The 24,930-nt window shown below is 33.5% G+C and overlaps 1 protein-coding gene across 6 annotated transcripts in view; it reads left to right on the top strand.

The window, feature by feature from the left end:
• The window catches only part of LOC123709348 (putative polypeptide N-acetylgalactosaminyltransferase 9), a 154,610-nt gene that overhangs the window by 48,948 nt on the left and 80,732 nt on the right, over positions 1 to 24,930 (top strand). For all 6 annotated transcript variants that reach the window (XM_045660606.1, XM_045660607.1, XM_045660610.1 and 3 more), the window contains exon 2: positions 19,662 to 19,709. The gene's annotated coding sequence lies outside the window, so the exon portion shown is untranslated. The remainder of the gene's footprint in view (positions 1 to 19,661; positions 19,710 to 24,930) is intronic.

Here is a 24,930-nt window from a genome sequence, read left to right as displayed (position 1 = left end):
GTTTTTATTCTAAGTGGCATGTATGTTCTGAAGGATAATGACGTTAAGAAAAAGTGTCTATTTGATACCTTCTTCGTTCCTTGCATCTTTGTAGCGTGTCTTACATGGACCAAAGTTCTTAATTTGAAATTATTACAATACAAGTTTCTTAATTGTTATAAATTATACAGAGCAAGTGATGATTTTAATTTAACAAATATTTAATGTCCAATATTACCTGGAGTCTCGGTTCAAAATAATGTAATATTTGTATATAGTATGTAGAATTCGCCTAAAGCCAAAACAAACCCACACATTTGTACTATAAAATGTTGTGTCTAAGTGCTGTGGCAGTGTTATTTCCTGCAAGTTTGCAAGCCGTTTGTCCTCCTTAGCAAAAACAAATCATCATACATTCATAAAAACTTTATTAACCTAGTTGCACTGTTTTAACTAAAATACCTTTTTTATTTTTTGTTAATGTACCTACATACCCTATACTAATGTTTTCTGTGTCATATTATTTATCTATGTAATCTGTTTTGGCCTTGTATATTGTCTAAGTGTTTTGTTTTATAATATGTTTGTTAGCTGTATTATTAATAAATAAAAATAAATACTTCGTTTCTTCCATTGAATTTGTGATGAAAAATGACTTGAGTAGTTAAAAAACTGCAACTACGCTGATTTTAGATTGTATTTTTTATGTAAGTTCTTATATATAAACCTATACGAATAATCCCAATAAACATAAACTCGTATTACAAATTGTGTTTATCGTACGGCGGAGTAACAATAACATTCTTATCACATGCATTTCGATTATATGCAACCAATGTACCTTGTTGTAAAACCAGCGAAAAATGAGTTTCCACGCTCTTATTCTGATTTTCTGATATATTTGCTTTGAAATCGATATAAGCATTTTATTGATGTAATACGATTGCAATTGACTTTATAACTTTGTTGGTGACTTTTGTATATACGCATGGAACAGATGTATATTATATATATTATAGTTATATAAGTCTAGCAAACAAGATTCGTTATTACTACCAGATTAAACCCGAATAATAAAAACAAAAAGTAAAAAACGCTACAACCTAGTATTGTCTTTTGTTAAAATAGCTTTTACACATTAATAAAAACACTTTTCGAACGGATTAAAGCGTTGTGTTATTATTAAAAACTTATAATTATGTACATATTTTTAATTTTTTTCCGACGTTTCGCGTGCTTTTCAGCGTGCGTGGTCACCGTGACCAAAATTTAAAATTTAGAATTATGCAAATAATTATAAGTTTTAATAATAATACATAGCTTTAATCCGTTCAAAAAGTGTTTTTCTTAACGCTACAACCTTTTAAGGTCTGGGCTTCAGATTTATGTATCTGTTTCATGAAAATTTGTTAATCTAAATGAATCATCCTTCTGTGCCTGACACACGCCGTCGTCTTTTTGGGTCTAAGGCAAGCCGGTTTCCTCACGATGTTTTCCTTCACCGTTCGAGCAAATGTTAAATGCGCACATACAAAGAAAGTCCATTGGTTCACAGTCGGGAATCGAACTCACTGCATAACGCGAGGAATACTTAACATTTAACTTTAAGGATAATTGTGGTAATTATATAGTAATTAACAATGTACTTAAAAAAACCCAGTCGAAGCGTCAGGGCTTAGAACTAAGTAGTGTGTATCAGTCATAAGTCTGTTACTGATCATCAAGAAAAATTACCTTTAAAGATTGCACTAATTATTGTTAGGTAGTAATAGATCTCCACATTACTTCGTTAAATAACAAGAAATATAAACAAATTTACGCGTTAATTCATATAATTCTTTAATGCCGATGGAAATTCCAATCACTAGATTGGTTAATTGTATTGTAACAAATGATGCTGTATTTACTGAAATATCATACGAAATTAAATTATAGACATTAATATTTCATAATCAGCGAAACTGTTGTCTATTGGGTTATGATAAACGTATTTATTTACGTTTACAGTCCATTAACTAATTTAGCATAGTGCAATACAGAAGCTTATCGCGTAAGTGCAGCGGATTTTGATCTTATTACTGCGATTTCGCTTCACTGATTTCTATTTACGACGGATATTGAAATAGCTTCGAAATTTAGTTAAGTCGTTAGAACACGCCAATTCTGTTGTTGTACCAATTATAATGTAATTATTGAATTGGCAGCTTAGCAGAGATCTATGCACCACTGTTAAGTTAATATTTTTTAAAACAAATTCTTGTGCTACGATAAATTAATATGATATACCGACGTGGAAAGCAAATATAAGTATTACAGTTAACTTTGCTGGCCCTGTTTTTTATGCATTTATGTCTTCCTATTTTGATTAAGGAAAATATATAGATATACATATATGGAATATTGCTATTATTGTACTTTTTTTTACTATTCTGTTTAATTATAAAAATCAAGGAAAATAAATACTCACGAAACAGAAAAGAAGACGTTTTATACACTATTTATTTATCTTTTACAAGATGACAGCAGTTGCAGTTCATAAACTTTTTAAGTGGTAACCAAATTACTTATTGAAATTAAAAAATTACTTTCTGTCTTTCTTCAATCTATTTTTAATGTATCATCTTTTTAGTTTAGTTTGTTTTTTTTGTTCCCGTTTAGTTTTGTCTTAATAAATGTGTATAACATGTATTTTTGCACTACTTGCCTATCTTATGTGATTTAATACATTTTTATTTATTAATTTTTTTCTTTACTCGCAGTGGTTGCCTGGAAGAGATCGCTCGAAAGCGATAAGGCCGCCAGTTGCCCTCCTTTTGATTTAATTATGTTAATTTTTATTTTGTAGCGTAACGAAGTGTAAATAAATAAATAAATAACTGATGAGATGCCATAAATTTGTCATCAAACTTTAGACAGGTGAACTTTAGCAAATCACCAATTTTCTGTCTGAAACGTGGCGGTGTTCTTACGTTTACCACTCCGTGATACGGTTGAGACACATTTAACCACTAGGCTTATACAACATACAACACTGGATAAGGCCGCCAGTTGCCCTCCTTTTGATTTAATTATGTTCAATGTTTTTTATATTGTAGTGTAACGAAGTGTAAATAAATAAATAAATAACTGATGAGATGCAATAAATTTGTCATCAAACTTTAGACAGGTGAACTTTAGCAAATCACCAATTTTCTGTCTGAAACGTGGCGGTGTTCTTACGTTTACCACTCCGTGATACGCTTGACACACATTTAACCACTAGGCTTATACAACATACAACACTGGATAAGGCCGCCAGTTGCCCTCCTTTTGATTTAATTATGTTCAAGTTTTTATATTGTAGTGTAACGAAGTGTAAATAAATAAATAAATAACTGATGAGATGCATTAAATTTGTCATCAAACTTTAGACAGGTGAACTTTAGCAAATCAGCAGTTTTCTGTCTGAAACGTGGCGGTGTTCTTACGTTTACCACTCCGTAATACGGTTGAGACACATTTAACCACTAGGCTTATACAACATACAACACTGGATAAGGCCGCCAGTTGCCCTCCTTTTGATTTAATTATGTTCATTTTTTTATATTGTAGTGTAACGAAGTGTAAATAAATAAATAACTATGAGATGCAATAAATTTGTCATCAAACTTTAGACAGGTGAACTTTAGCAAATCACCAATTTTCTGTCTGAAACGTGGCGGTGTTCTTACGTTTACCACTCCGTGATACGCTTGACACACATTTAACCACTAGGCTTATACAACATACAACACTGGATAAGGCCGCCAGTTGCCCTCCTTTTGATTTAATTATGTTCAAGTTTTTATATTGTAGTGTAACGAAGTGTAAATAAATAAATAAATAACTGATGAGATGCCATAAATTTGTCATCAAACTTTAGACAGGTGAACTTTAGCAAATCAGCAGTTTTCTGTCTGAAACGTGGCGGTGTTTTTACGTTTACCACTCCGTGATACGCTTGAGACACATTTAACCACTAGGCTTATACAACATACAACACTGGATAAGGCCGCCAGTTGCCCTCCTTTTGATTTAATTATGTTCAATTTTTTTATATTGTAGTGTAACGAAGTGTAAATAAATAAATAACTGATGAGATGCAATAAATTTGTCATCAAACTTTAGACAGGTGAACTTTAGCAAATCACCAATTTTCTGTCTGAAACATGGCGGTGTTCTTACGTTTACCACTCCGTGATACGCTTGAGACACATTTAACCACTAGGCTTATACAACATGATGATTTAAAAGTTAATTGTATTGATATTTTTATACTAAACCTATCTTATCTTTGTTACAGGTACATTTAATTACGATTAGTTGTTTATCCAATGTCCAATTTTATGTTTCCAAGTGCGCAGTTAGTTATGCAGTAAGGTTAGTAAATTTAAAGTGTATGTATTAGCCACTAGGTAAATACCAATTCTTCTATAATCATAAAAAAATAAAACAATGGCGCTACAACTTTTTAGCTCTGGGCCTCAGATTTCTGTATCTGTTTCATGATCGTTTGTGAATTGAATAGGCAAGCAGGTGATCAGCCTTCTGTGTCTGACACAACCGTCGACTTTTTGGGTCTAAGGCAAGTCTGTATCCTCACGATGTTTTCCTTCACCGTTTGAGCTAATGTTAAATGCGCACATAGAAAGAAAATCCATTGGTGCACAGCCGGGGATCCAACCTACGACCTCAGGGATGAGAGTCGCACGCTGAAGCCACTAGGCCAACACTGCTCTATAATCATAAGTTGATGATATAATATAAATTAGTAAGTTTAACGGTGCTACTCAGAATAGTCTATTAAATTATTTTTAATCGTAGATTACAATTAAATACGCATAGAACTGGCTTTGATACTATTAATGAATGACTCTGAGTAGGTGCTGAAAAATTAAAAGCTGCTCGCGCGGTAATGCAAAAACAATGTTAAAAAACCCGCCTTCACGGGATCCTTTTCGTTTCTATCTACCCTTCAGGCGATTGACGGTCCCGCGAGGGTACAAGCCAAGGTCCGAGTCTCACAGGAGACGCCCTTGCGCTAGTAACGGGAAAAACCCAAGTCAGCTCAGCTTCGGTCGGGCTAGCTATACGCGTCCAGTAGCGAGATTCTATGACAAAAAAAAAACAAACAATATGCTGTATTTTATAAGGACGATTATTGAATGGCTTATTTATTGAACTGAAAATTTCTAACAATGTATTAGAAGCACTGAACTGTATACTTTTTTTTAAATTTCTATGCAAACGTATGATATACCTATTTGAATATTACGAGAATGACGTAGAATATAGTTGTGTTAAATTTACATTAATATAATTGTTATTTAATTTGTACTCAGATTTACATATTAATTCAATGCATATACCCTTGTAAACCTCAGGCTTATTCTCAGAATATTGTAGCATGTGAGGTATCTTCCCCGTGTGATGTTGATATATGACATCGTTTCTTGTTGTTAACGGTCCGGTTAGATTGCCGCACGTCCACTTTGTTCTGTTTACTGTACTGCTTCCTCTACAGTTCTGAGATCCTGGTACTTACATATAAATGGTTTAACTTTGTCTATTATGTTGTTTATATTCTATGTCCATAATTATGTATGTTTTGTCTACTAAAAATGATTTACAATCTTTTTGGATTGTACTCTTCTCTATGGTTCAGTTCGTATTTCTAAATTAAATGAATTATATAAATAATGCCATAACAATATGTGCCATTCTGTGAATTTTTTTAAAGGAAATTTAATGTATAGAACTCGGTTTTATATTAGTATAATTTTAAAACGTTAAACGATACCTACTGTACTGATTTTTATTTACAAACATATACAAATCTATTTATGAAATCACTTTATGTTTAATACCGGTCAATAAAAACGCTTTGAAGCATGCATGCAATAACCGTCTATGGTTAATGTACATTAATGATCCATTGTTTTACATATGCAGATTATGTCCAGCATACCTTAATCGGAGTAACAGCGTTTATGCAATTATCTAATTGTATTTCAAGCTGTTTGCGTCATTACACAGAGAGAAGCATCATTGCGTTGATGACACTTGTATCGAGCTTATATCATTAGTTATTATTACGCGAATGCATTTACCAGTAAACATATTTAAGGCATTTTAACTTTATATACACGAGGCATACGGTGTAGCAAAAATACCGCAACAATTTTAAGTGGAGTTAGGGTTTACGATAATTGTAAGAGTCGTGTTTAGTTTTTATTTATTTTAATAATTGTGATGTGGAACGTACATTGTGTGAAATTTAAATACCTGGTTTGATCGCCATCAAAGTCAGTCATAGTTTCGTGGCAGGTGGTAGCCTCTGCTATGAGATAATCCGTCTGTGTTTGCGCTTCTGTCCAAAAATGGTTGGAAATAATCTAAATTTCTTCTGATGTTCTACCATACAAAACTAAACGTTAAAAAGACGAAACACTTTCACAAATGAACAAATTGAGGAGCTTTCAACTTACTTGAGTACAAAATATGTTTTAGTTATGAAATAATAATTTGTTTGTTTCTTGTTGACAATACAGTAGTTGTTCATTATAAGATCTTGATGAACTTACAAAACTTGATTAAAATCTCTTAGTCCAAAGTTCACCTGAAGCGTATTGTGGGTTGTAATTTAAATGAAGACTTGAGGGACGAACTTTCAACTCCTATTTAATGCCCTCGCAAACATAGGAAAGTTTTCATGTAAGTGGCATGTTTTCAAATAACGTCGTGTGTCAGTGAATTATAGCTTTTGGAGTTATTAACTTGAGACAAATCGAAATGTTTGTAAGTAAAAGACTCTTTAATTAAATGACAACGGAATGACATTGTTATATTGGAACGTAGAACAATCTTTATTTGGATTTGTTTCTTCTAAAAGAAAATTCTGCAATAACGATTTTGATGTGAGAATCTTAGAAATATGGCTAAGTCTATTAAATGAAAATATCAGCATTAATTCATAGGGGTTTATTATTATTTTGTTATTTTTTAAAGTGAACTTATTTAGCAGCGTTGTGATTTAAAAGTCGTTGAAACGAAAAAGAGACAGACATAAATTATGAGATTTATGTGCCAGAAAATGAGATAGGAAGCATTTATACAGTTACATAATATATTATATGTGTGTGTATTTCATTATTTTCTGAATTAAAAAAATGATGTTAAGTTTTAGTTTAATCCAATTATAAAATTATCAATTTTGTATTAAACCTGAAAATAAAATAAAAAAAATTTAAACAAAAGTCTAATATTAGATAAACTTTTAAAATAATTACATTCGTCTCAGCTTGAAACCAATTTTTTTTAAGGTTTCACTTCTACCACATGTGAACACGTTTTTTTTGTTCGTTGAGACTTCAGCTGGTCCAGATAATTGTCTTGTTAATAAAAGATTTTAGAAAATTTAAGAAAAATCGCCTAACCTGGTATGCATTTTACATACAGGATCTAATCCCTGTAATTTTAGAAAATTTAAAAGAAATCGTTTAACCTGGTATGCATTTTACATACAGGATCTAATCCCTGTAATTTTAGAAAATTTAAGAGAAATCGTTTAACCTGGTATGCATTTTACATACAGGATCTAATCCCTGTATCGAACGCTATAACTCTAACGACGTGACGGCTGTCGCTACGCTTCTGTTTAGGGACCAATTACGACCATTAAAGCATGTCCCGGGACAACTGAAATATTGACCCCAAAACATCATTAGTTACCCGTTCCTATCTACACGCTTTAAATGTAGACAAACTAATGGATAACGATCTATTTGGCGTGTAATTAATGTTGGGATTTGACAGTTCCTGCGGGTATAGTAACGAAATTGTACCCAAATATTCGTTTGTCCAATAATTAAAACAGTGTAACAAGCAACCCCCAAGCTGTTTAGATAAATCTTTATCACGATCCCTGTCACGATGCAAGAATTGTGTAAATGGATTTTATCAGGCGGTTTTCCTGTTTCCATTAAAAGTTGAAATGTAGCTTTACGAAAAATTCTGCAAAAATAGTTCATACATATAACAAAACGTAAAACGTTACAACGATGTCGCTTCATTTCCTTGCTAAAGCATACTAAAAGCAACAAAATCGGTCAAATGCAAATGTCCTATTTTCCGAGGGTTAAAATAGCAGCATCAGGAGTGTTTAGTACCAGTATTGCTTAAAAATAAATCACACAAATATGTCAATAACAAAATAATCTTTTTGTCTTTATTACTTAACTATATATTTTTTATCTTGGTCTGTTCTGTAAATAAAATTAAACCAAAGTTTTAAATAACAAAAAAATATATAAAGTATGGATATTACAAAGACTATGGAAACAACATAAACAAGTACTGGCAGTGTTAGTGTCGACTGTATTACTTAACATCACATGAGCTCTGTTTGCACCCTGTTCTTACCCCTTCCCGACAAAAAGGGCTCGTGGGAGGCCTTCTACACTGGGAGACATTCTAACGGATCCGATCCAATTACTGTAGCAAACGATAAATTAAAAGCCGCCCGCGCGGCCAATAATAATAAAAATAAAAATACACAGATTAGGGTAAAAAATCGCCTTCACCGGGGAAGGCGAGGACCTTTACTTCGCACTTCGCTCACTCCAGTGAGCTTCCGTCCTGCCCTTCAGGCGATTGACCACCCCGCGACGGCCCAAGCCGAGGTTCGAGTCTCACAGGAGACGCCCTTGCCCTAGCCGCGGGATAAAAACGCCGTTCTTGCCGAGCTACGCTCGCCAAAACAGCCCGCGCTGAGCTGTAAAGGCCCTTAAGGCCAACAGCGAGATTCCATTCTCAAAAAAAATAAAAAATTGCACCCTGTTCTATAAAAAAAGTGACAATATTGTCCAATCTTTCAATTAGTGTTCTGTTATTATTGTTATATAAAAGCGCAAATTCGGCCCCACATGGAATACTGTTCTCACCTCTGGGCGGGAGCTCCCCAGTACCAGCTCCTTCCACTTGACCGTATTCAACGAAGAGCGGTTCGAATCGTCGACGACCAATCACTTTCCTTGCGGCTTGATCCCTTGGCGTTGCGTAGAGATGTTGGGTCCCTCTGCATCTTCTACCGCATTTACCATGGGGAGTGTTCAGGAGAGTTGTTCGGTCTAATACCCGCAGCTGAGTTTCATTATCGGACGTCAAGGCAGAATACAAAATACCATCCGTATCACCTCGACGTCCGTCGTTCCACAACTGAGCGTTTTCTAAGGCAGTTTTTGCCGCGCACCACCACTATGTGGAACCAGCTGCCCACTGAAGTATTTCCGAACCAATTCGACTTAGGGTCCTTCAAGAAAAGGGCGTACCAATTCTTGAAAGGCCGGCAACGCACTTGCGAGCCTTCTGGCAGTGTGAGTGTCCATGGGCGGCGGTATCGCTTCACATCAGGTGAGCCTCTTGCCCGTTTGCCTGCTATTACATTAAAAAAAAAAAATATATATATATATATATATATAATATATAACTCACGGATTATATATATATATATATATATATAATCCGTGAGTTTAAGAGAAGATTTCTTTTTTGACGTATATGCATTTTTGATGACCCACAACCTGTTTCATTCAGCTCATTCTTAATATTGTTCTTACTGCTAGTAGTACTAAGCGCTACGCTCTCCGTATACTAACTATGCAACGTGTCATACAATTTTAATCAATTTGTAGCATGATTGAAGGCTTCAAAATATTCTTGTCTGTAATTTTACATCTTACGTTTCCGTGTCCTGAGAAGTTGTCAATAACTAGTGAATAATATACTAAACCCGTATCAAATTACAGAATAGCGATAGGAAAATGTTAATTAAGCAAATGTTAATTATTAATTAGTACCGTGACCTCGGTCTAACAAAAACACAGCTTTATCTTGCATGCTTTCTGCGCCGGTTATGTTTTTTAGGTTGTTCCCGTTTATTTAATGTAAAAAGTTCACAATTATTTACGAGTACCGTAGCCAGAGCTACGGTACTCGTAAATTGCTATTTTTTGAAATTAATGAAGAGGTCTTATGTTTCCAACTTTGCACGTTTTGCAGCGGGATTAAGGATGTTCAACAATATCGTTTTATTATAATTATATGAAATCCTATGGGAATAAGATTAACAGAGACGAAGTTAAAATAAATAATGTTCAACGGTATGTCAAGAGGCATCTTTCTGGATTTGCTATAAATGTTATACAAAAACTTGTTAAAAGATAGTTGTGCTTAATCATCCGTGTTACAGTTTACTTAAGTTTTACATATATGTAAGTTATATATATATATACCATATTTGGTCTATTAGAATGTACTTAGACGGTCCTAGTGTTAAAAAAGAAGAGAAAGTATTTATTCGATGAATGTTGCCTACACAAAAAAATACAAAATTAAAAATGGGTCCATTGTATTAAAATTGTCTAGCATAAGCAGTACTAACGTTACTAAATGTTGAATTTTTCCCTAGGCGAAATCACAAGGATTACTGTTAATCAGTGGCCGCCTCATTTACTGCCAGAATTTTTATATATATTTTTACACGAGTATATCTAGTATTATTACTTTAATTGTATACGGTAATTTAGTTTTATATTTTGCAAAGCTATTGTATTTATACATTTCCTATGTTTTCATTTTTTGAGTGGGTTTTTGTTTGTATGTTATGTGAAATACATTTAATAATAGTTTTAATATTATTGTTAAATTTTCGTCGTATGCTTTTTGTTATTTTTTAACTTAGAAATGAGCTAAAACATCAAACAAATACCGATCAGATCAGATTTTATACTAACATTCGTTCCAACCTTGTTTCCAAAGGAAAAACCTTTATTAATTAAAAAAAACAGTGGTCTAGTCTAAATCAATCAATCAAAGTATCAAAACTAGTGAATGACTTATGTGGAGGCAGGTGTCTCTTCCTCTAACCTAAAGGACCCTTGATGTCTTCAGAGCCAGTGTTCAGACACTGACTAGTCCCAAAGACTCCAGTGGCTAATTTCGAGGTCTTGTATGAGTATGATTTCATCGTGTGCAACTGCTAGAGTTATTATTAGGTTCATAAATTCTTTAAAGTCAATGCAGTCTGACTTGTGTTTAAGTGTTAAAAGAGTTCTATCAAAACCATTTTCCTAATAAACGGCATTACTAAATAATTTTACGCGCAGTTATATTACTTAAGACACTGTGACGAAACGTGAATAAGCGATAATTGCTTTATATCCTTATCAGTCGATTATTGCCTTGTCTAATTAGTGAATGAAGATAATCAAACTTCCTGCACGTGGTCCGGATATGTGAAATCATGATTAAGGGCCCTCAGAATCAGCCAGAATAAGTTTTTCAATCTCAAACCAATACAACCTTTGTTTAGGTTGATGCAAAATTAATTGGATATGCAATTCAGAAACAGTGATCGACTTACTTGAAAATAACTTTACCAGACAGAGTTATGGACCATAATTTTACATCTTTATAGAAAACAAAGACTTAAGTGACCTTGAGTTGGTTGGTTGATTATGTAAGAATACCATCTGGAACGCTAAAAAGTATGAAGGTGCAAAAATTATTCCATAACTCATGAAATTTCATTCATGTCAAGTCAAATATTTACACGAAAAGTACCAGGAACGCATAGCTCCTGAGAGGATACTTCTACTGAGAGCTGTTCATACGAATATTTGCAACACGTATTCAACATATCATTTACTGATTGTTGTTGCTAGACCGAAACAGATTAGCATGCAGTTTTTGACGGATCGACATATTATTAACTTTACAGTCACAGCAGGCTGACGACTGTTTCGTGATTTTTTATTTGTATCTTTTTTGCAAGTATAAAATCGAATAATCAATCTAATAGAATCGTAACAATCTTTTGTAAGGAATACTTGAGTTCTGTGTGCGTCTTTGGGACTCGGAAAGCTCAAGAAACAATAATAAATGTATTGAAAATATTTCTTATAATAACTAATATATCGTATTTACGGAAAGAAAAGTTCGTGGTGGTACCGGTATTTGTAAAGAAGTTTGAAAGAACTGAATTGATTGAAAATTAAGCGAACTCACGCCCTTGGCTTATGAATGGCATCACGTTTTTTGTTATGTCTTTTAGACCGTCATCTTCATTGTTCTCTTACGTATGTTATCAAAAACCATTTCAATATAATGATTCATTCTATTCAATGAATAAGTGATGTGTAATTTATTGTGATAATAGGCATACAATTCAACTGGGAATAGGTGGTTTGTTATTGTAGGGGATATTTGGAGCTATGAAAGGCATATTTATTTTATTAATTGTTAAATAAATAATATTTGGTTTATATACAGGGTATTTTAATGATCTGTTTGAGATTATATCGTTTCAATTACATAGCATTATATAAATGCTGGACGTTATTTTATTTATATATATATATAACAGAGGGCAAACGGGTAGGAGCCTCATCTGAGTGATACCACCTATGGGCAATCACATTGCTAAAAGGGTCGCAAGTCCGTTGCTGGTCTTTTAAAAATTGGCACCCTCTATGTGACATTGGTTCGAAAATACTTCAGTGGGCAGCTGGTTTCACACAGTGGTTTCAAAACGCTCAGTTGCGGAACGACGAACGTCGAGTTTTCTTTTCTGCCTCGACGTAGAATGATAACCCTTGGCTGAAGGTATTAATCCCATAAGCCTCTGAACACTCTATGGTGAATGCGATAGAAGATGCAGAGAGATCCTACATATCCACGCAACGTTATACATATTATTTTCTTTAACAATACAAAGTTTTCATAGTAGAAGAGTTTCACAATAGGATCTAGTATATTGTTCAATTGATAAATTGGCACGGAAAGCCCCCCAACCACCTTATTGTATCTTAAATTGCATCATTGTTTAAATTCGTTTTAATAATATAAACGCTTTATGTAAATCTTAAGTAATTTTATCGAGTAATTATTTTGTACTGTACACAAATACTGGCATTCGAACCCCGGCTGTGCACCAATGGATTGTCTTTCTATGTGCGCATTTAACATTAGCTCGAACGGTGAAGAGAGCTGTGTTGGTGGCTTCAGTATGCGACTCTCATCCCTGAGAGTGTAGGTTCGATTCTCGGCTGTGCATCAATGGAATGTCTATCTATGTGCGCATTTAACACTAGCTCGAACGGTGTAGGAAAACATCGTGAGGAAGCCGGTTTGCCTTAGACCCAAAAAGTCAGGCACAGAAGGCTGATCACCGACTTGCCTATTCGATTAAAAATGATCATGAAACAGATACAGAAATCCGAGGCCCAGGACCTAAAGAGGTTGTAGTGCCATTGATTTTTTTTTACCGTTCGAAAAAGCGTTAATATTTTCACACAAAACCAATTGCGCTAAGGGAAGCTAGACCGATCGAGGTAGAGAGATATTTACTAGCAGAGCAGTAGGCAGTTCATTGACGCGACCTTCGGCAATGAAGAAGACTACTGATAAGCATATAAAAAGCTATTAATGACCTGTGTTAAAAGTCACGTTCCCAAGGTTTACGCTCGCACGCTTAGCCGCTAGGGTTATACTGATTTTGCTTTGATAAAGTAAGAAAAACATTTGAACACCTAGAAAGAGGTCGAGGTTAAAAGCACTCGTCAAATAATGGTTATGCGTTCTAATGCGTTCTTTGATTAGAATAGATCGCTAGATATAAAACCTCGCCGGAAGAGCATTCATAAAAAGCCTTGATTAACGAGAATCTTCATGATAGGTCAACTCAAGGTACATTCGCACTGGCAGGTTGTTAATGTTTATTTTTTTATACTAACTGGCTAACGGGCAGGAGGCTCACCGGATGTTCAGCGTTTATACAAGGCTCGCCAGTGTGTTGCCTTTAAAGTTATATTATTATGTACTATCCGCGCATACTGGTGACTTTTGTATTGCTAATTTTACATTGTGAAATCAGCTACGGCACTAGAATTGGTTGCTTCATAAATGTGAATCATTGGCATCTTATGTACCTTAGGCCTTATTGGCGCAAACAAATTTATGTTTACTTAGTCATCTGACAATGTTCTATTCGAATGTAACGGGTGTGTTTCACTACTAAGTTACTAGTACAATAGATTATTTCTTTAATCTCTGTTGTAAGGCTACTATATTCTTCATTAGCTAGCACTAGCACCCGATTTGCAGCCGCCGGTGTGTACGTAGCCTATGATTCCTTTCTAGGAATTACGTTGGAATGGAACAACAAATTGCCATACAAGATGTCCGACAATTCTTAACAAAAACCTCCGGACCGTTACGTTACAGTCAGTATGTTGAGGTTGGAGCTTCGTCCGGTCACCGACCGTTACGTTTTGACCATTTATATAAATAGCATTGTTTTTGAAAGTATTGAAATATGAATAACTGTTTTTATCGTGATTCGTGTAATATGAATAACCGTTTTTATCGTGATCCGTTTGAAAGATAAAAATAGTCTAAAGAATTTGTTAAAAATATCTAGAGCTCATTACTAATATACATTTTGAAGATGTGTTTTATTCGAATTTAACTGTTTGATATCCTTTATATTATTGTTATCATTAAGATGAATGCCGGTTAAAGCATTGGAACATTACGTAATTGAATGCTTTAATGTTACGTTGTTTTCATGCCCGCGGGCTTCATGGTCGTTGACATTGACCGTAGCTTGATCGTGGTCTTATTTTAAGTTATTACTAGGCCCGGTGTTATCATATTTGGTACGAAGTTTAGTCTGAGTCAACGACGTTTCACGTCTACTTTTCTTCTTTCTTTTCTGGTTTCTTTTCTCTGCGTCATGCGTAGTATCACGTTCTAAGGCTTTCCGAATCTCTTTGCCTGATCTGCAAGCCTTTTCTTGAGGATTTCAGTCAGGAATTGGAATATCTATGGAGTGTGTGGTCTTCTTGCGCCGTCTACTGTGTAACTCTATGCTAATATTTACAGAGTTATGATGTGTTTTAAATGTTCAGTAAATTTTAATTTGACGTGCTCAGAACTTCTATCTTGCTCTACGTATTTAATTGTTAATTGACTTTACATTTTAAAACAACATCGGTAGGCAGTATTATGATAAAGTATTTATTATTCTGCTTAGGAGTTAAAGTTATATTCAAGAAAAAACTTTATGATAATAACTATCATAGTTGACGCTTTACTGAGTTATGAAGTTCCCTTCTATGTGACCTGATTATACTCTTATTATCGTTATATTAATAAATTGCATACATTTGATTACGAATAATAGCAACTTAATGTTATCGGCATTAATTTGGCCGTTAAAACTAGTTACCGCAATTTCATATGTACAAATTTTCCCCCTGTCCTATAGTACACCTATTTTATGTATACACACGTAAAAAAATATATTTTAGTAAATTACCTGTCACCATAACTTTCGCCATTTAAAAGAATTCCAATATTCACTTTCCCGTGATGATTGGCTTCGTTATACAACACACGGTCAGTGGTCACAGCGCATTAGGAAACCTGTTAAAATCTCACCGCTATCGAGGTCTTTGATTAGTGGCATCTCCACGTCGCCTTTATTGGATAACGCACGGTCATTGACCTGCGCCCACCTCGTCCATGGCACAGCTGATTGATATTGAGGCAGGATGAATAACTTATTTAGGATTGGCGTATAGCAATACCCCCTGTTTTTTCCCGGAACCCGGAATAACAACATTGTGAATTTTTATAACGTAATGATGGTTGCTTGTATATGCAAATTTCTCAACATGCATTAACTTATAAAGTCTGAGAGAATGTGATATACACATTGGAACATCTATAAAAAATTGGTTTCGCAGAATACAGATATATCTGATAGAATATGTCTGTTTTATGTTTAGGTACGAAATATTAAACGACGCTTCCAGCAATGTACGTTTTATTTATACAATTGAATTGATAAAAATGCAATGAAAACAGGTTTTTAATCAACAGACGTCGCTGTAATTACATGATACTGAACGTAATATTATTTGAATCCCAAAAGTAACCGGCCCAATGACATTTCGCATTGATTGTCATGCACAGATTTATGTCCGCAATCGTCTCCAATTGAGTAATCGAATAGCGAACGGAGGGATGTTCTCATTGCGGTCGAGTTATTATGAACACAATGCGAGTCCACCGAGTATTCCATCTTTTGTTCGTTAAAGCCTCAGATATTTTAGATTGCGTAAATGTCTAATGTCAATTCGATTATCAGATTATTTTGCCTACAGTACTTTGGAGCGACATTTATGACTAGGAAAACGTTTTCGTTATGTGTTATGTTACATTGTGGTTTTTGTTATTTAAATATAAACACAACAGTGTTAACTGTTGTGAAACTATGTGAAACATGTTTTAGTTTAAAATTATGTTTGTAACATTGTGTATGTGTCCTAGTTGTTGACAGCATTGATACAGCTTAAGGTAAAAAAAAAATGATGATTCCACTCCACTAGACAAATATTTCTAGAATCATTTTATACCTGAAATTCATTTAAGGAATTAATTCATTAATTATAGAGATAAGTAAAGTATATAACAGATCTTAAATAACTAAATATTTATTGTAGTCGAGTTGGTGTGTATGTTTCCACCTTACCTTACTTACATACCTTTTATATCTGAATTCTACTCAATTAATTAATAATATTCAATTAAAGAGAAATGTTAGGTTAATACAATCTCATTTATAGCTATAGATTTATTGCAGTCGAGTGTTAAAAAGTATAATATATTTGCTGACGTAAAATGTATTGCACTGCACAGGAAAGGAGATTCATTAGTTTGATTCTTCTCAGTACCGTACGGAGCTCTCACCAGCTCATCTATGACATTAAAGCATGGCTGAGTCATTGTGAAAGCCATCGCTTTCGCTACAACCTTTTGACCTTTCGAATAGGAGTATATTGGTCGTGTGGAGCATTAACAAATTAAAGATTTGAAATTGAATGAAAAATTCGTAATTCAACAAAGAGGGTTCAGCATAGGGTATCATTGTTAGAAATAGAATCTAGAAAGTGTTCTGGAATTCAGGAGTTTTGTGTGTCGTGTTTTAAGTGTATTTGTTTATTAGGGATGCAGGAGATCTTGGAAGCGTCGATCCCTGAATTGCAGCCTCGTTACCGTATAATTTATACAGTAGTGTTTTACATGGAATACTTACACGAGATTTTAACGCAATAACGAATAACATTTTCGGAAACTGTATTCGGCTCATACTTTTATTGGTACTTAAAAGTGTTTGAAAAAATGAAACAGATAACAAATTGAATAAAATAAGTACCTAACGAAAGCAGTTGAGTTCAAGAGGAAACTTATGGACTAAGATCCTACCGCTCGATTCTGGTTAATCACACTTACGTGAAGCGTGAATCGTTTATTGAAAGCATGGCAACCTCTGCTTGCGGCCAATTTTTTACTGGCAACCATAAGTTTACCATATATATTTTTTAGATTTTTTGACTAAATAATTGAGAATAATATAGCTGATTACACACTGGCAACCATTTTTTTTCTTAACATTATTTCATTTGAATAATAACGTAAAATTTAATAAAAGTTGTATATTACACATTAATTATACTAACATTGCAACATTATTGTTGACAGACTATCTATCGCTAATCTTTTGCATACTCTCTACGAGTATAGTAAAAAAAACAGATAGCTCTGGAATCGAGTGGTGAATGCACGTATCACTGTATTGCCATATTGGAAGTTTGATCGTAATTCCAAGCTTCTAACATTGATAGTCAAGACGTGATTAAACGTTTTATACAAAACCGTAGTGATCATAATGTAATCGTTATGCAGTATTTATAATAATATAATTTATAAAGTCCGAGACAATGGTTATCTTATATTAAAATATAATATTTCATTATGAGTAGTTTTTAATGAAAGTCTGACAAGTGATACAGAGATCGGATTCTTCATATTAATACAATTTTCAAAGAAAACATCTTAAAGAGGGTTATTTCATCGACTTGCCACTCTTGACCCACATTACTAGTGTATCGTGACTCGGTGACCCGAAAGTTGAGTATTTGTGACGAAAACGTATTGGAATGTAAAACTTTCAGAGAATGACGTATTTTCCTATATAATAGTTGACTTAGATAATAACAAGTAACTATGATATATACAGGATCCAATATATTGACAATCCAATGGATTACAGACTCGAATGATTAGCGTCGATAAGATGTTATTAGATATATATAGCGATTAATTATATACCTATAATATTTATCATTTTTAGTAGTGATTCCAGGCTATTTGCCATTCAACTATTGTTATTATCTGTACCACATATGCAGTTAAACATACTTGTTTATAAAATATGTTAAAAGTAATCAGTCAGTGCTTTAATCTTGTTACATTATCTAAATAAGATTTCGTTAATCATTCAATAAACACTAACAAAAATGACTTATTAAAATCAAATAATCTATTTAATTAATAGAAAAAAAATTCCGTCTAATTTACTGTTTTCTGCTGTTCGATATTGCCTCGTCTATTTGCCATTGACAAACGTTCACCGCCTGTTATTTTCTAATTTAGCACATTGGAACGATGTATATAGCAGGCGAACAGTGCGTCTTCGTAATGCGAGCTGTATTTTTTCCGTGTAAGCAATAAATCCCATAAGGCGTGAGATCACGTAGGCACTCGTGTTCATACTCACGTTATGTAAAGTGATATCTCTATAGACTCAACAGGGATAAGTTTTTTTTTATATAAAATAACGGGCAAACGGAAACAAGGCTCACCTGATGTTAAGTGATACAGCTCATGCACACTCTCAAGTCAAAGGATTTTGATGAGATGCATCTAGACAGTTGTTCTTTAGTTGTAAAATCAGTATAGTTGTTTTTTATTAAATTAATTTATAACTGCTTAAAATATATATGAAATAAAAGTACACAAAACACCGAAGACAACAAAGGGGTATATCCTTGGCACCTGAAGAGCTACACCGCAGTACAATTTCAAATTACAAATACGATATATAGTGCCTTCGTAAAACGAAACTTATGTTTTCTAAAGTAGATTTATTTGTATGAAAACCACGATTGGTAACAAGATTGTTTAGGCCTTCAAAGATAGCCCTCTTAATAACGGTATATAAAATTATATTATCGAGAAATGTTCTTTTGATTTTCCAAAGAGAATCTAAATGCCAATGTTTAACTGAATTACGTAGAAAAGGTTGTATTGTTACAGGTTTTCTAAGCAAATATTATAATCTGTGGCAGTTTTAAGCCACCGGGACTTGTGGTCTCGACTACAATAGACCATGCCGTTTGCTAATGGAACTGCATACCACAAATGTACGAGCTTTGCATTACAAGTTTTGAAGATAGCTTTCTTTGTTATTTCACTAAAAGTACTTTCGGCCAAGGGAGAAAAAAATTGTTGAATAAAATTCATATTGTCGTCTTAATTTCAAATAATTGTTTAAGTCATATAGGAACGAAATATTAATTAGTTTTGTTTAAATTGTAGGTTATTTCACTAAGTGCATAAGGGTTTTGATCAAGGGCTACTATAGCCTGGTGAAATAGTTTTTTGAATAAAATGCTTATTATTATCATAATTTTTACTATGTATTGTTTAAGTCATATATAAAAAAAAATATATAATCTGTTTTGTTTGAATTGCAGGAACACGCGACTTCACTGGTTTGAGTTCAACTTAGCGTCATAATTAAGGTATGTTCAAGATGAATGTAATCTATATAAATGCCGTTTCATGCATCCGGAGGTCAAAATTAATTACATTATTAATAACTACGTTATTCGTTTAATGGTATAGAAGCGGCATTTTGTAAGACATAATTTTTACTACTCGATCTAGGACAGTACGACCTCGTTTTTAAAGCTTAGCCAATCTCTAATAAATTTGAATATTTTTTTCAATTTCGAACGTTAAAGCGGGAAAATATTCAAATTTGGAATAATAAGCTATATTTTATTGAACTCACATTTCACAATTATATAAAAATAACAATCGTAGTTGCTGGATAAAGGGAAGAGGAGTTTAGAATTGTGGATTATTAGAGGAACTGAGTTAAAAAGAGATTGAAACAAGAACTGTTGAATACCTTGCAAGACAAGCTTATTATCTACTTCATTACAAAGTAGCAATGAAACATGTGCATAAATGTATGCCACAGTAGGTTCGAAATGTTTTTATCGACTTTTAGTTATTATATTAAAACCTGTAAAACAGAAAATACAACACAAGAACAGAGTGTCATTTTCCCATAAATGGCAGTGAATATGGATACATACATACAATTTATTTTACACGTTCTACACGATTATTTCTGTCCAAATAATGTTGCGAACTCGCGCACGTACAGTATACAAATAACTGAATTCATAAAATCTACTTAATGAAGATTACCATTGCAACTTTAACCCACCTTCACGCTTATGTTAATGCAACATTTAATTAAAATTGCATAACTTTTTAACAGAATTTCAAGTTAACGCTTTTTCTATTTAGAAACATAGAGCTTTAATGAAAGGAAACATTTTAAAACTCAATTAATACTGCTGTATCGAAACGTTTACAGTTTATTAAATTTTTTATTATAATAACTATAGTAGAGCAGTGTTGGCCTAGTGGCTTCAATGTCAACCGGTCGTGAGTTCCTATCACGGTTTGGCACTGAATTTTTTTTTCAGAGCATTCAAGAATTGTTTGTACGTTGTAGAAAAACGTGAGGAAGTTGTCATGCCTAAGACCGAAGAACCGACTCCTTGCATATTAAGAAAATAATGTTCTAAAAAGAATATTAAAATCTAATGTTTTCTATTCTATTGTTTGTCGTAAGTCTCCACATGTTCATCGTGACTTCCAATACGAAGGAAGAACACCTAAACATCTTAAACAATTACTTGACCTTATGGTGGTTATAACTCGGTCAAGGCACATCTTTAACTCGTGGTGATCAGTCCGTGGTGGAAATTTGTGCATGCCGTTCCCTGAAAAGTTACATGGGTATGTGAGGTTCGGAATCACACTAGAATCTCTAGTAAAAGACCAGACGTGCATACCTAGAGTTCCGGCCTCCTTGATGCAGTCGCTTTCACTACTGTACCCAATCAACCCAAGGACATAGTTGCTGAATAACAAAAGTTATATTACTACAGCAGTGTTGGCCTAGTGGCTTCAGCGTGCGACTCTCATCCCTGAGGTCGTAGGTTCGATCCCGGCTGTGCACCAATGGATTTTCTTTCTATGTGCGCATTTAACATTAGCTCGATCGGTGAAGGAAAACGTCGTGTGGAAACCGGTTTGCCTTAGACCCAAAAAAGTCGAGTCAGGCACAGAAGGCTGATCACCTACTTGCCTATTAGTTTAACAAATGATCATGAAACAGATACAGAAATCTGAGGCCAAGACTTAAAAAGGTTGTAGTGCCATTGATTTATTTATTTTTACATTACTACATACAATCAAAGTAATTTACACTACGTAAGTTATACCAGCAGTTGGTAGTCTGCAGTCAGCTATGAAGAAAAAAACATATTATTCCAAATGTAAGATGTGAAGGTTTACTAATCCTATTGTATAATATTATTTTATTTGAAATAAAATATTATTGTACGATTACCTAATATTTTTTGACGTGGATTTCCTCTTTATGCCCGTATGTTTGATAATGCTGTGAGCTTATCTAGCGGTCACTTTTTTATATCTCACGCTAAGTTGTTTGTTCAAATTATCGTAAAGCTTTGAAACCTATTAGAGTGACCTCTTCGCAGTAACAATTTCTATACGTTGCTGAGGTCCATTAATGTTAGTTACTTTTTTATGTGGCTTTAGTTGGAAGTACTGTTTGGAAAGTTATATTATTTGTTTCAAGAGGTTTTTAGTAATTAAAGTCTTTAAGCATGAACCGCATTTTTGGCCTAAGTTAAAAATTGCACATGACATTTACTAATTATTATTAATTAACTGTATTTACATCATTTGAGCCTCTTAAGAAACTATAATAAATATTTATCAATTTAAGATGAAATACAAACCAAGAATGTAATGTAAATATTTGTTTCGGCGTTTTGACGTGTAGCAAAATAGTATACGATTTTATACTAAAGTCTAGTTAAAGCACAAAAAAAAGATAAAATTATTTTTGTATTAATAAATGGTTTATAAACATGTGAAAAATATTTTAATTCAATTTCACTGCAATTCTAGGCGTCCTAATGTAAATTTTGATGAGAAATGCGACGGCAATTTAATTCCTCTTGAACTTAACAAAGTTTTTTTGTTATGAAGAATGTAGGTTTTATAAAAGGCAAAAGTCGAATGAAAAACCTTGACATTTAGAGATTTTAATTAAAATTTCCATTACGATTAAATTAAAACAAATACGTCGTTTAGTTGTATGTGGATGGAAGTACTTAAAAGGATGAAGTTTTTTTTGTTATATTTTATAATTTAAATATTTTACCAGTTCTATTACGGGCAAAGTTACTAATATAAGCGCGTTACTACCGTATTTATGCTAAATACACGTGGATGTTATATTTTTAAAATATTGGTAATTTAGGGACGTTTTAAAGACACTTCTTGACGCCAATGGAGCCAGCTTCTAGGTAGGAAGAGAATACTAATATTAAAGACAGAATTTGCTAGCCTCCTCGTGATACAGATGTACAAAGGTGTTTGTTAGCACTAGCCATATCTCATCGAGTATCTGCTCAATTATTATATACAGCGTACTATGCATACCTATTGACTCCTTAGTTTGAAATTATATTACGCTCTTTAGCGCTGTGTTATTAGAAAGTAGCGAAACGCTAAAATACTGTGCACATCTTTAACAGTTCATATGCAGTATTATGTAACTGCTTGTGCAAATCCTTTCACCAACTCATTAAATTAAGCAGGCTAGATCTTGCGTATTTTGTGAAAACAATATAGATCTCCAAGAGATACAGACGTTAACTTCGAAATTCACTCGTTAATGTAATTGTATTGTTTCTTTTAGAACCCAAACCGCGTTAATTAAGTATTAAACATAGTAAGAGTCGGAGACGACGCTTTCTATCAAATATATTAAAATATTGCTTGTGTAATGACAGTCCTAAGTGGGATTGTCGCGGGAATAGTCCCAAGTGATATTTTGTCCATGTGCACTACAAGCAAACTAGTTATTCATATACAAAGAATGCCATCATTGACCCGGATGTGAAGGTACGGCAAAGGTCGTGAGTTGCATCGCACCGGCTATGACGTAATAATATCATCAAACTCGTTTAAAGCCTTTCATTAAAATTTTCATGAAACACTCATTTTAGATAAAGTAAATGAGACGATCTAGTTGTCTCTAAATCCATAAGTAATGGCTGATATTTTTCAACGATTTTTTTCTTGGTTATAATTCTTTGTTTGTTTTTGCACGTGTTTGCTACCTTAACGGTACGTTGCCTTCCGAATGAAGTCTGCGTTTTTTCTGCAAGCCTTATCTAGATTCCTTGACAGTGGCGGATTTACATATTTCCAAGGTATAGGCTGTGAAGTTTTTGCCACATATTTATAATGTAATACATTTTCTGCAATTTCGCTCTTTGAACTCGTACAAAATTCGATTACTGGTTGGGGGCGGCGAACTAGCTGTTTTACTCTAGTATTTTGATGTTTGCTTTACTGTACAATGACAGGTTTGAGGGGAAAGTCGATGACAAAATTTGTTGAAGACTTGTTGATCTCTAAAAAATTAGAAAACCATCATGCAGATTCTTTTGATTTCTAAGAGGTAGCGAACAGAATTCGGTTCCCAAATTTGCCGCCCCAAAAATCAACCGCCCAAGGCTTTCGCCTACTCGGCCTGCTGGTAAAACCATCACTGTTACTTAGATATAGTCATACAAAGCATTAAATTTCTATTTGAAATTGAACCCTGAGCTGTTCAATCGAACCACGTGGAGGTTGGAATCTACAGTATACATTTATTCATCATGCTCCAAATCCGTGATTTATGGTAATTGATTGCTACCTTGACGTAAAGATATAAATTTTATCTTCATAAATAGAGGCATGGAATTGAGATTGATGTTAGGGGTCACAATTTGACATTTATAATTAATTTATTAGCGTAACCTTTTGATTTCGCTTTAATACAGTTTTTGATTATACAACGAAGATTCTACAACTGTAACATTTCCATTGGAGTTATAGTTGTGTTTGGAATTATTGTAACTTGACAGACGTGGCTGGAACTTTAATACGCGAACGATATAGATAAGGTTTTTTTAATTTATGTTAGTTATGTTATATGAAATTAACAGTAGAAGTGAAATCATAAAAGTTTAATTATTTTATCACTTAGCGTTTATAGATCCACTTTTAGTCTTGATGATTTAGTTATAAATAGCGTAAATCATTATTTAAAATTGTGGCTTTTTACTATGTTATGATTGGCGTTGTTTGACTTAGGTTAACAAAATAATTTACGCACATCCTTATACCTTCAACTGGTGAACCATCGAAGTTTCCTTACAAACGCTTTTCCAAGGCTGGAAAATATATATAAGAAAAAAATAGAAATGCTCATAGCTATATTCAAGGATAATTTAGGACTGGTGAAAGAATTTTTGATATCGGATGAGGATTTTTAGGATTAATTCGTTACAAACAATGAAACAATTCCTAGCAATATTTTGTATTTTTTTTTCTTTCTTTTTAATTAATATATACAACATACTTGAGACTGATAAGGTCAAACAAATATACAGTCTTTAATGAAGTCTTTGTAAATATTGTTTATAAATGCCTAAAGAATACAATGTTTAAAATTCGACGTGTATGTTACTTGTTTAGTAATAATTGCAAATTAATAATGATTTTAGTTATACAACGCGTATCCAATTGTAATGTAACTGTATTAATTGCTTATACAATACACGCATCAAT

Source organism: Pieris brassicae, chromosome 5 (genome assembly GCF_905147105.1).
Source record: "Pieris brassicae chromosome 5, ilPieBrab1.1, whole genome shotgun sequence".
NCBI lineage: Eukaryota > Metazoa > Arthropoda > Insecta > Lepidoptera > Pieridae > Pieris > Pieris brassicae.
This window is presented reverse-complemented; position numbering and strand designations above follow the sequence as displayed.